The following is a 14,235-nucleotide window of genomic DNA, read 5'->3' as shown; positions in this document are numbered from 1 at the left end:
GCAATAACATTAGCATATTAATATTGTACAGTGGGTTTTTAACTCAAGAATCTCAAAATATTTCTAATGTTGTCAACATATTGATTTTACTAGGAGCAATCATGAACCTTTTGAATTATTATTGTTGTGTTATTCCGTTTTAGACATCACCCAAAGGAACTGTTTATCTTTTGAGAAAAACTCAACAAATCCTTATTAATCTTATTCTGGTGATAAGCAAAAATGATCAAAGATACAAATTACTGTATATAAGTTACTGTAATTTCATATAAAAATATAATTTTTTGTATCGATGATAATTTGACAGAACAGTAATGAGTACCTCAATATTAACATAACAGTTTCATTTTGGGATACTCTCATACATTAGAACATTTATGGCTTCCAAAGAAATCTAAATTTTTCCCACTGGTTTAAAACCTACAGTGAAGGTAAGTGATGAGCTGTTGCAGTTTGTTGCTTGAGTAAATTTTGTTCCAGTATCATTGCATATTCATTACAAAAGGGCCTTAGGAAACTATAATTCTCAATTTGGTGCAGTAATTTTTCTACCCACCCCCCTTTACAAATACCCCAGACCATATATCAGCCCCAAGTTTCCACATGATTTGCTCCTGATTTTTAGGAGCAACTGGTGTAGAACGGAGTATCTTAGAAAGCGGAATTCTCCACATTTAGTTTTCTGCAGTCCTAGTCAGGTAGAACAGTTTCACTTTGGAACTGAATTTTTTTTTCAAAAGGGGGCGTGTCCGGCCACTGACGCCTGATTTGAAAGTTTCCACAGTGAAAACGTACTCCAAACTAACTTAGGATGGAGCAAGTGAAGATTTTTGTAGGCTTGAAAAAACCTTGTCTACACATAAAAAAAATCAGGCGCAGGTTACAAATTAGGCGTCGGGAACGAGGTGGGGGGGGAGGGGGGGGGAAAGGAAGTCATTAAATTCTACAATAAATCCTTAGTTATACTTATACAAATATTATACAAATAAATCCAACCTGAATAAAAATTTATAAGCAAAGAAAAGATTAAATAAACCATCTTCCTATCTGTGTGAAAGTGCTTCAGGCAGGCATTTCAGTCAGCGGTGTGGCATCGGTCTCGACGACGGGAGGGGCAGGCAGGCAGCCGTTCCCGACGGCACGGGGGGGTGGGGGAGGCAGGGAGAAGGCTGCAGGAAGCCTCATTGCTTGAGGCAGCCGTTCCCGACGGCAGGGGGGGGGGAGGCAGGGAGAAGGCTGCAGGAAGCCTCATTACTTGAGGCAGCCGTTTGCAGTCGGGCCCGACGGACGGCAGGGGGAGAAAGCTGCAAGAAGCCTCAGTGCTGATCATGGAAGGGCAATGTGGTTTTATTAAAAAAATTTAAAAATTGAACAGCTACAAAGAATTTGAATAGTCTCAAATAAGTGCATGTGTCCCGTTTATCACAGCCTATCTTTAATTACAGAATGCACTCCCTCACCCTCACCCTCAGAAATATCAAGAAAATTAAAATACAAGCCTTTGCAAGGGTTCAATAAACAAATTTTCACTTTTTCTGCAGCACTTTTTAAAATGGCCGAGTGCCAATGTTTCCTTCAGACTGCGCGTGTGCGAATGCTCCAACGCGCACGGTTGTCGGCACAAAAAAAACTCATTTAAATTGTACCCGCCCCCTCTTACTTACAAAATCGGCGTGAGTGGTAGGCTCTGCCCCCTGGGCGCCGCGCCAAGCAGACATCGAGCTGCAAAGCGCTCGAGAATAGCGTGTTTTTTTTTCAGGCGCCGTTTTCGGCGCGAAAAACGGGCGCCCAGCTCGGAGGGGCGCCTGTTTTGCCGTGTGTGGAAACTTGGGGCCATCATTTCCAACTGAGGATGCCGACATACTACCATCACTGCACTCTAATCTGCCATCCGATTCTAAAGTGTCAACCGTGGCACAGTGGTCGCACTCTCACCTGAGTCAGCAGGTTCTTAGTTCAAATCCCACTCCAGCACGGTCTCTAGACTGGCGCTTGAGACTGTCTTTTGGATGAGATACTAAACTGAAGCCCTGTCTGTCCTCTCAGGTGGATGTAAAAGATCCCATGGCACTATTGGAAGAAGAGTAGGGGAGGTCTCCCCGGTGTCCTAACCAACATTTAACCCTCAACCATTGCTGTTTGTGGGACTTTGCTGTGTGCAAATTGGCTGCCATGTTCCCTAATTGTTTCACAACCGTCAAGGTCTGAAGATCTGGAATTTCCTCTCTAAACCTCTCTTTCCTCCTTTAAGATGCTCCTTAAAACCTACTTCTTTGATCTGTTCTAATATCTCCTTACTTGGCTCCGTGTCAAATTTTGTTTGATAATGCTCCTGTGAAGTGTCTTGGGACGTCTTAATTTGTTAAAGGTGCTTTATAAATACAAGCTGTTGTTTGGTTGCAAAGCGCTTTTGATGTCCTGGCATTGTGAAAGGTGCTCTATAAATGAAAGTTTTTCTTCCATTAGGAAGCGCATGGGAGCCATATGGGTTGATTCCTCTCACCTCCAACACTGCTTTCCTCAGATGGGTTGTCTGCAATGAGGAATTCACCGACGGCAAGATGCGTGCTCGTACTTTATGGCACAATGCATTACTGTGCTCGCCAAAACATTGCATGAGGTTCACTGAAACAAATTGTACCTTTCATGTGCACGGAAGCTAAAGATTTCATCACAGCCATACTGAAAGACATTTTTGCTGAGAACAAGAGCAGGTAATAAATGTTAGATTAGTCCATGAGGTCTCATTAATATTCACAATTAAGGGACAAGCTGGCACAGTGCATTAAGATATTTCTTTTACCTCTGAGACACAGTTATTTTCTAGTCTAAACAGATGATAGTTGTAAAGGATCTTAAGTGGAATGAATTTGTTCAAATCAGTCCCCGGGGGACACAAGCTCACCCTATAATTCAGCAGATATTGGTACCGATTTCAGAAAGGTTTTAAAGAAAGACTGTGGAAAATGGTACAGATACGTGAGTGCGGAAAGCGCTGGTTTTCTGTAGTCTGAGTCGAAGCACAATGGCAAGGAAAAGTATGGGAAGCTCTGCTTTGCACCCGAAACTTGCCGCTTCGAAGATGAACATTGGGTGCAGAGTGGAGAAATGTCACAACATTGAAATACCCAACCATACAGAGCGTGTATGCACAAACGATAATTTATATTTTTATATCTTGTGTTCGCTCGTGGTGACTATTGAATATTTTGGAGTCCTGTACCTTAGGCTGCGGGAAACATTCAATTTGTGTCCCCCTCTACCCGCCATACAATTTCTCTGACTTTTTACTATGTGATTTCCACAAACTACTTCTTGAAGGATTTCGCAATGGAACAAGAATGCCAGTGCTCCAGCAATGATCAAGGCCCAATTTTGTTCTGCTGCATCTTATTGGGCTCAATTTTCCCCAAAGCATTTTTTTTAGCGTACTTGAAGATTTATGCCCGATTTTTTGAGGCCGAAGTACACTAAAAAAATATTCTAAGTTTCCCCGTTGGATTTTTTTATTTTAGCGTGGCATAACCCGACCTTTAGGGCCCAAGTTTCCACACGTTAAAAAACGGGCGCCCCTCCAAGCTGGGCGCCCGTTTTTCGCGCCTAAAACGGCGCCTAAAAAAAAACGCGCTATTCTCGAGCGCCCTGCAGCTCCTTGTCTGCCTGGCGCGGCACCCAGGGGGGCGGAGCCTACACTCGCGCCGATTTTGTAAGTGGGAGGGGGCGTGTACCATTTAAATTAGTTTTTTTCCTGCCGGCAACGCTGCGCGTGCGCGTTGGAGCGTTCGCGTACGCGCAGTGTGAAGGAAACATTGGCACTCGGCCATTTTTGTAGTTCTTTGTAGCTGTTTAATTTTTGAACATTTTTTAATAAAAGCACATTGCCCTTCCATGATCAGCACTGAGGCTTCTTGCAGCAGTGAGAAGGTGCAGGAAGCCTCAGAAAGTTGAGGCAGCCGTTTCCCTCCCCACCCCCGCCCGCCGTCGGGAACGAACGGAACGGCTCCCCCCTCCCCCCTCCGCGGGAATGAACGGAACGGCTCCCCCCCCCCCCACGTGAACGAACGGAACGGCTCCCCCCCCCCCCCCCCCCCACGTGAACGAACGGAACGGCTCCCCCCCCGCTGGAACGAACGATGCCTGAAGCACTTTCACACAGGTAGGAAGACGGTTTATTTAATCTTTTCTTTGCTTATAAATGTTTATTCAGATTGGATTTATTTGTATAATATTTGTAGAAGTATAAATAAGGATTTATTATAGAATTTAATGACTTCCCTTCCCCCCCCCCCCCCCCCCACCTCGTTCTGGACGCCTAATTTGTAACCTGCGCCTGATTTTTTAATGTGCAGAACAGGTTTTTTTAGTTCTTCAAAAATCTTCACTTGCTCCATTCTAAGTTAGTTTGGAGTACGTTTTCACTGTGGAAACTTTGAAATCAGGCGCCAGTGGCCGGACACGCCCCCTTTTGAAGAAAAAATTCTGTTCCAAAGTGGAACTGTTCCACCTGCCTAGAACTGTAGAAAAAAAAATGTGGAGAATTGCGATTTCTAAGATAGTCCGTTCTCCACCAGTTGCTCCTAAAAATCAGGCGCAAATCATGTGGAAACTTGGGCCCTTAGTGTTGGGGTGGAGCCTTGATCTGCGCTAAAAAGATCAGGCTACCATGGTAACCAGGGACACAATGTGAGCTGAGGCTGCAAAGTGAAGCATCCAGCCAGCTCCTAACACATTAAAAGAATTGAAAAACACAGAGCAGAATCTCTCTCTCTCTCTCTCTTCAACTCTCTGGAAGGTTATTCTGCAGATACCACATACACTGGCCGAAGCAGAACTGGAGTAACTCTCAGCTGGCCAAACTTCCCTAAATGGTCAGAATTGATGTAGGTGGCTGGTTATGCCTCCTTTGGCTGAAAAAAAAACTGACCTAAAAAAATCATAACTAACTGAATTACACTGGTGCAAATTGATTGGGGAGACAGTGGTTTTTCAATTTAGGCCAAAAACAGCAGCCTGCTCAAAAAAAACGGTGCAAATCACTGGGGAAAATTGAGCCCAATATTGTTGTACGACCGACACACACACACACACACACACACACACAAAATTGCTGAGCAGTTATACTGATGTTGTCTTGCTACTTAAACCAATTTTTTAACATCTGACTTTTCTAACGAGTTCTAGTTAGAATAAACATCGTTCTTTTCAAAATAATCTCTGCTGCTCTTCTGATTATTGTTGTCAACTGAGCGCTGATGGCATCACTGCGGGGATGAGAACTGGAGTACTCTCGCTCCTGGCAGCGTGAGAGAACTGAACTGATATTAGTTGTGACACAGTAATTAGAATACACAATTTTACCCATTTTGCATGCGCTTGCTCAGCTTCCTTGCAATTTTGGGAGCAGTAACTGCTCCTAATGTTACCAGAGGAAAAATAGATATTGAAAGCAATCAACAATAAAGGATATTAATCATATCCTTTATTATAGGCTGCTGGCTGAACCTCCTGCTTCAAACAGATCAGGCATTTTAGTAATAACTTTCAGTCAGGCAAATAATAGCTTTGAAATCAATTGTTTTGAAAAGAACAATTTGAAGTTGTGATTTATTGGTCCTCTCATTCAGAGTTGAGTGAAAGTTTCAACCTTGCTGTTTGACCTTTAAAGCTGCACTTTGCATAAAATGGGCTTATTCAGAAAAGCAATATTCCTTTATTCCATTATACCTGAGTATTGATTGATGAAACAACATGTAAATAGAAACTAAATATCATAATAGACGCCTCCTTGGAACCCAAATGCGACCAGTGATAATCCTGTTAGACTAAACAATCAGTAATGTGCCAGGTTACCTATAGCCCTATTAAAGTGGATGGCAAGTGGTAAGTGAGCTAAAAGAAATAAAGACATTTGATTGATGTTCATTAAGCATCACGTCATGCAGCTCTAAACGTATGATCTGGTCCCACTGCACCAGATACCGCCAGATTACATTAGCAACTCTTTAAAATTTGCACTCTAAATCTGTGCTTGCTAATAATTCCTCTGAGAGTTGCAACCATATCTTTTTTTCATCTTTGACATACAAAATACTCAGCCAGAGAACAGCTCAGTGCAATGTGTCAGAACGCTTCATGTGGCCATGTCTAGATTTGAAGAATGCATTTAGTTTGACAACTGAATTATAGGATCTTCTCTGCAAAGTTCAGATATATTCAATTGATGCAGCACAGAAGGAGGCCATTCCTGTACCGGCTCTTTGAATAAGCTATCCAATTAGGCCCACTTCCCTGCTCTTTCCCCAAACCCCTGCAATTTTCTCTGCTTCAAATATTTATCCAATTCCATTTTGAAAGTTATTACTGAATCTGCTTCCACCACCCTTTCAGGCAGTGCATTTAGATCATAATCGCGGTCGGAGGCTTGCTGCCAGCATATGCCACTGAACCAAAAAAAACATACAAACTTATCTAGTGTCTCCGAGCTCTTGCATAGGTCTGCATAAAGACTCTTCGATCCCAGGAACCCACGCGGTTCGCAAACAACCTTGGGATCATGTGGGCCAGGCCAACCAAAGAGGGGGATTCCTATGCTGCTATGGAGATTCCACTTCCATACGCTGTGATTTTGTTACCTCTAGATTGACTACTCCAACGCACTTCTGGCTGGCCTCTCACGTTCTACCCTGCACAAACTTGAGGTCACCCAAAACTCGGCTGCCCTTGTCCTAACTCGCACCAAGTGCCACTCACCCACCACGTCTGTGCTCGCTGACCGACGTTGGCTCCCGCTCAAACAACGCCTCGATTTCAAAATTCTCATCTATGTCTTCAAACGTGTGAGCTGCCTGTGGAGGTACCAGAGGTGCATAATGAAATCGGGCCTCAGGCCTTCTAGTTTGGCTGCGTGCAATCAGCATGCTGTTTAGTGCTGAGCCCAAGAATGGCCCATAACCAATTTCCATTCAATGAAACGCAACCATCCTAATTCTTGACATACGCTTATCAAGCTTCATTGACACATTGGAAAAAGCTCACGTGAGCCAGTTAACCCTTTTCAAACGGACAGCGAGGTGTGGTCCCCAAAAACAGGATTTCTCCAAGTGAAATTCAAGATATAAAATAAAAAGACTTCCCTCTTCTCAAGGAATCAAGCACAGGCAGTCTAACTTGTCAGACGATGGCAATCATAGGTGAGGCCAGAGAATAGTTAAGCCAGGCAAAAGCAGAAGAAGTTTTAAAATTAATCGACGTTCATTATTTAACCTATGGAATTGCGATGGTTCTGGGATCAGGAAGCACTGGGAATACTGATCTGTTCTCACTAAGAGGCAGTCCGAGCATATGGGAACAGATGGAAATATGGGAAGAGAGGTTCTAAGATCCAACCATACTGGGGAAGCGAGTTTCAGAACATTTCTGCTCCTCCTGGCCCCATAAGGAAAGTTTTAAAAAACATTTCTCTCAAAACAGCCTTTCTGGTTCCAATGCTCTTGGCTTTACCTGCTAGCGAAACCAAAGGCATCCACACTCAGAACAGTGTTAAAATAGCAGTCAGGGCTGATCATGTTATCAGACTCTGGTCTGCAAGTCAAAGAGGACCCCACCAGCTTTGGGTGACAACTTAGCCAGAACATAAGCCAGAGTCAAAATTGCGGAGGGCCAATGAGTAACCGTGACAATTTTATTTGCCCACTTGTCTAGTTGCAGCTAGCTCAGGAGGTTAAAATCACACCCTATCCTTTTGCTGTTTATGGGATCTCATTGTGCACTGCTGCCCAGATTGCATATAAAACAATATACCGGTTGAAGAATTCCCAAAAACCTTGGGGTAATTTTTATCTTTCGTGCTCCTGGGTGCAAAGCTGCATGCAAAGGAGGGCAAATCAGGAATTTGAGCAATTGTCCAAACGTCAGGTCCAAAATGTTTTTGCCTTTACCGCCATTGTGATTAAAAAGCAAGACTTTAAAGATAGTAATCTCTGGATTACTCCCGATGCATTGAGCCAATGAGTACAGAAATAGGAGGATAGAGCAGATGAACATGTGGCTTGAGAGATGGTGCAGACAGGAGAGCTTTAGTTTTCCTGGGGGAGGTGGGACCTGTACAAGCCAGACGGGTTGCACCTCAACAGAGCTGGGACCAATATCCTTGCGGGGGAGGGGGGCAGTTGTTAGTGCTGCTGGGGATATTTTAACTAGCTTGGCAGGGGGATGGGAACCTGAGAATAGATTCAGTAGGGAAGGGAATAAAGCTGGAATTAGAAAGCAAAAATAACAAAAGTGAGTTTGAAGGAGAGAGGAAACAAGTAGGAAAAAAGGATAAACAAAACAAATTTAAAGGGGATTATTCTGCTAACCATGAGGCCACATGTTGCACTGTAAATGGCCCAAACTTCAGGTCCAAAACTTTTTTGCCTTCACCGCCATTGTGATTAAAAAGCAAGACCTTAAAGATAGTAATCTCTGGATTACTCCTGATGCATTGAGCTAATGAGTACAGAAATAGGAGGATAGAGCAGATGAACATGTGGCTTGAGAGATGGTGCAGGCAGGAGAGCTTTAGTTTTCCTGGGGGAGGTGTTCCTGGGGGAAGGGGAAACATTAATCGATGTTCATTATTTAACCTATGGAATTGCGATGGTTCTGGGATCAGGAAGCACTGATCTGTTCTCACTAAGAGGCAGTCCGAGCATATGGGAACGGATGGAAATATGGGAAGAGAGGTTCTAAGATCCAACCATACTGGGGAAGCGAGTTTCAGAACATTTCTGCTCCTCCTGGCCCCATAAGGAAAGTTTTAAAAAAACATTTCTCTCAAAACAGCCTTTCTGGCTGTCCAAATCACAACAAAATAGATGAGTTCACGGCACAAATAGATGCAAATGGGTATGATCTGATAACCATTATAGAGAGTGGTTGCAAGGTGACCAAGAGTGGGAATTAAATATTCAGGGGTATTAGACAATCCAGAAGGACAGAAAAACAGGAAAAGGAGGTGGGATAGCTCTATTGATAAAGGATGGAATCACTGCAATAGTTAGAAACGATATTGGCTCAAATGATCACGATGTTGAAACAGTTTGGGTGGAGATAAGGAATAGTAAGGGGAAAAAGTTACTGGTGTGCGTAGTCGATTGGCCCCCTAACAGTCGCAACTCTGTTGGTCGGAGTATAAACCAGAAATAGTGGGGGCTTGTAAAAAGGGAACAGCAATAACCATGGATGATTTTAACCTCCATATTGATTTGTCAAATCAAATTGGTCCAGGTAGCCTTGAGGAAGAGTTCATAGCATACATAAGGGATGGGTTCCTTGAGCAGTATGTAACGGAACCAACCGGGGGCAGGCTATCTGAGATCTGGTCCTGTGTAATGAGACAGGATTAATAAACAATCTCCTAGTAAAGGATCCCCTTGGAATGAGTGATCATTAAGGTTGAATTTAAAATTCAGATGGAGGGTGAGAACGTTGAATCTCAAACCAGCATACTAAGCTTAAATAAAGGAGACAATGAAGGTATGAGGGCAGAGTTGGCGAAAGTAGACTGGGAAAATAGATTAAAGTGTGGGACGGTTGATGAACAGTGGTGTACATTGAAGGAGATATTTCACAACTCTCAAGAAAAATATATTCCAGTGAGGAGAAAATGGTGTGAAAGAAAAGATCAGCATCCATAGCTAACTAAAGAAATAAAGGACAGTATCCAATTACAAATAAGGGCATACAAAGTGTCCAAAACTAGTGGGAGGACAGAAAATTGCGAAGCTTTTAAAAGACAGCAAATAATAACTAAAAAAATGAATAAGAAAGGGAAGATAGACTATGAAAGTAAACTAGCACAAAATATAAAAACAGATAGCAAGAGTTTCTATTAGGTATAAAAAAAGGAAAAGAGTGGCTAAACAGAGAAAATAGTTGCAGGAGTAGGCCATTCGGACCTTCGAGCCTGCACCGTCATTCAATAAGATCATGGCTGATCATTCCCTCAGTACCTTTTCCTGCTTTCTCTCCATACCCCTTGATCCCCTTAGCCATAAGGGCCATATCTAACTCCCTCTTGAATATATCCAATGAACTGGCATCAACAACTCTCTGCGGCAGGGAATTCCACAGGTTAACAACTCTCTGAGTGAAGAAGTTTCTCCTCATCTCAGTCCTAAATGGCTTACCCCTTATCCTAAGATTATGTCCCCTGGTTCTGGACTTCCCCAACATCGGGAACATTCTTCCTGCATCTAACCTGTCCAGTCCAGTCAGAATCTTATATGATTCTATGAGATCCCCTCTCATCCTTCTAAACTCCAGTGAATAAAGGCCCAGTTGATCCAGTCTCTTCTCACATGACAGTCCAGCCATCCCGGGAATCAGTCTGGTGAACATTCGCTGCACTCCCTCAAGAGCAAGAATGTCCTTCCTCAGATTAGGAGACCAAGACTGAACAAAATATTCCAGGTGAGGCCTCACTAGGGTCCTGTACAACTGCAATAAAACCTCCCTGCTCCTATACTCAAATCCCCTAGCTATGAAGGCCAACATACCATTTGCCTTCTTCACCGCCTGCTGTACCTGCATGCCCACTTTCAGTGACTGATGAACCATGACACCCAGGTCTCGTTGCACCTCCCCTTTTCCAAATCTGCCGCCATTCAGATAATATTCTGCCTTCGTGTTTTTGCCCCCAAAATGGATAACCTCACATTATCCACATTATACTGCATCTGCCATGTATTTGCCCACTTACCTAACCTGTCCAAGTCCCCCTGCAGCCTCTTAGCATCCTCCTCACAGCTCACACTGCCACCCAGCTTAGTGTCATCTGCAAACTTGGAGATATTACACTCAATTCCTTCATCTAAATCATTGATGTATATTGTAAAGAGCTGGAGTACCAACACTGCTGCACTCCACTAGTCACTGCCTGCCATTCTGAAAAGGACCTGTTTATCCTGACTCTCTGCTTCCTGTCTGCCAACCAGTTCTCTATCCACGTCAGTACATTACCCCAATACCATGCGCTTTGATTTTGCACAACAATCTCTTGTGCGGACCTTGTCAAAAGCCTTTTGAAAGTCCAAATACACCACATCCACTGGTTCTCCCTTGTCCACTCTGCTAGTTACATCCTCAAAAAATTCCAGAAAATTCGTCAAGCTTGAATTCCCTTTCATAAATCCATGCTGACTTAGTCCGATACTGTCACTACTTTCCAAATGCACTGCTATTTCATCCTTAATGATTGATGTCAGGCTAATCGATCAATAATTACCCGTTTTCTCTCTCTCTCCTTTTTTAAAAAGTGGTGCTGCATTAGCTACCCTCCAGTCCATAGGAACTGATCCAGAGTTGATAGACTGTTGGAAAATGATCAGCAATGCATCCACTATTTCTCGGGCCACTTCCTTAATTACTCTGGGATGCAGACTATCAGGCCCCGGGGATTTATCGGTCCTCAATCCCATCAATTTCCCTCACACAATTTCCTGCCTAATAAGGATATCCTTCAGTTCCTCCTTCTCACTAGACCCATTGTCCTCTAGTACATTTGGAAGGTTATTTGTGTCTTCCTTCATGAAGACAGAACCGAAATATTTGTTCAATTGATCTGCCATTTCTTTGTTCCCCATTATAAATTCACCTGAATCCGACTGCAAGGGAGTTACGTTTGTCTTCACTAATCTTTTTTTCTTCACATATTTATAGAAGCTTTTGCAGTCAGTTTTTATGTTCCCTGCAAGCTTCCTGTCGAACTCTATTTTCCCCCTCTTAATTAAACCCTTAGTCTTCCTCTGTTGAATTCTAAATTTCTCCCAGTCCTCAGGTTTATTGCTTTTTCTAGCCAAATTATATACCTCTTCCTTGGTTTTAACACTATCCTTAATTTCCCTTGTTAGCCACGGTTGAGCCACCTTCCCTGTTTTATTTTTACTCCAGACAGGGATGTACAATTGCTGAAGTTCATCCATGTGATCTTTAAATGTTTGCCATTGCTTATCCACCATCAGCCCTTTAAGTCTCCTTTGCCAGTCTATTCTAGCCAATTCACGCCTCATACCATCAAAGTTACCTTTCCTTAAGTTCAGGACCCTAGATTCCGAATTAACTGTGTCACTCTCCATCTTAATAAAGAATTCTACCATATTATGGTCACTCTTCCCCAAGGGGCCTCGCACAACAAGATTGCTAATTAGTCCCTCCTCATTACACATCACCCAGTCTAGGATGGCCAGCTCTCCAGTTGGTTCCTCGACATATTGATCTAGAAAACCATCCCTAATACACTCCAGGAAATCCTCCTCCACCGCATTGATGTGGTATATTTGGACTTTCAGAAGGCGTTCGACAAGGTCCCACACAAGAGATTGATGTGCAAAGTTAGAGCACATGGGATTGGGGGTAGTGTGCTGACATGGATTGAGAACTGGTTGTCAGACAGGAAGCAAAGAGTAGGAGTAAATGGGTACTTTTCAGAATGGCAGGCAGTGACTAGTGGGGTACCGCAAGGTTCTGTGCTGGGGTCCCAGCTGTTTACACTGTACATTAATGATTTAGATGAGGGGATTAAATGTAGTATCTCCAAATTTGCGGATGACACTAAGTTGGGTGGCAGTGTGAGCTGCGAGGAGGATGCTGTGAGGCTGCAGAGCGACTTGAATAGGTTAGGTGAGTGGGAAAATGCATGGCAGATGAAGTATAATGTAGATAAATGTGAGGTTATCCACTTTGGTGGTAAAAACAGAGAGACAGACTATTATCTGAATGGTGACAGATTAGGAAAAGGGGAGGTGCAAAGAGACCTGGGTGTCATGGTACATCAGTCATTGAAGGTTGGCATGCAGGTGCAGCAGGCGGTTAAGAAAGCAAATGGCATGTTGGCCTTCATAGCAAGGGGATTTGAGTACAGGGGCAGGGAGGTGTTGCTACAGTTGTACAGGGCCTTGGTGAGGCCACACCTGGAGTATTGTGTACAGTTTTGGTCTCCTAACTTGAGGAAGGACATTCTTGCTATTGAGGGAGTACAGCGAAGGTTCACCAGACTGATTCCCGGGATGGCGGGACTGACCTATCAAGAAAGACTGGATCAACTGGGCTTGTATTCACTGGAGTTCAGAAGAATGAGAGGGGACCTCATAGAAACATTTAAAATTCTGACGGGGTTAGACAGGTTAGATGCAGGAAGAATGTTCCCAATGTTGGGGAAGTCCAGAACCAGAGGTCACAGTCTAAGGATAAGGGGTAAGCCATTTAGGACCGAGATGCAGAGGAACTTCTTCCACCAGAGAGTGGTGAACCTGTGGAATTCTCTACCACAGAAAGTTGTTGAGGCCAATTCACTAAATATATTCAAAAAGGAGTTAGATGAGGTCCTTACTACTAGGGGGATCAAGGGGTATGGTGAGAAAGCAGGAATGGGGTACTGAAGTTGAATGTTCAGCCATGAACTCATTGAATGGCGGTGCAGACTAGAAGGGCCGAATGGCCTACTCCTGCACCTATTTTCTATGTTTCTATTGCTGCCAGTTTGGTTAGCCCAATCAATATGTAGATTAAAGTCGCCCATGATAATTGCTGTACCTTTACTGCACACATCCCTTATTTCTTGTTTGATGCTGTCCCCAACCACACTACTACTGTTTGATGGTCTGTACACAACTCCCACTAGCGTTTTCTGTCCTTTGGAATTTCGCAGCTCCACCCATACTGATTCCACATCATCCAGGCTAATGTCCCTCCTTACTATTGCATTAATTTCTTCTTTAACCAGCAACGCCTCCTTTTTCTCTCTGCCTATCCTTCCTAAATGTTGAATACCCCTGGATGTTGAGCTCCCAGCCTTGGTCACCCTGGAGCCATGTCTCCGTGATACCAATTACATCATATCCGTTAACTGCTATCTGCGCAGTTAATTTGTCCACCTTATTCCGAATACTCCTCGCATTGAGGCACAGAGCCTTCAGGCTTGTCTTTTTAACAAACTTTGCTCCTTTAGAATTTTTCTGTAATGTGGCCCTTTTTGTTTTTTGACTTGGGTTTCTCTGCCCTCCACTTTTACTATTCTCCTTTCTATCTTTTGCTTCTGCCTCCATTTTATTTCCCTCTCTCTCCCTGCATAGGTTCCCATCCCCCTGCCATGTTAGTTTAACTCCTTCCCAACAGCACTAGCAAACACTCTCCAAGGAAATTGGTTCCGGTCCTGCCCAGGTGCAGACCGTCTGGTTTGTACTGGTCCCACCTCCC

Source organism: Pristiophorus japonicus, chromosome 1, assembly GCF_044704955.1.
Source record: "Pristiophorus japonicus isolate sPriJap1 chromosome 1, sPriJap1.hap1, whole genome shotgun sequence".
Classification (NCBI taxonomy): Eukaryota; Metazoa; Chordata; class Chondrichthyes; family Pristiophoridae; genus Pristiophorus; species Pristiophorus japonicus.
This window is presented reverse-complemented; position numbering follows the sequence as displayed.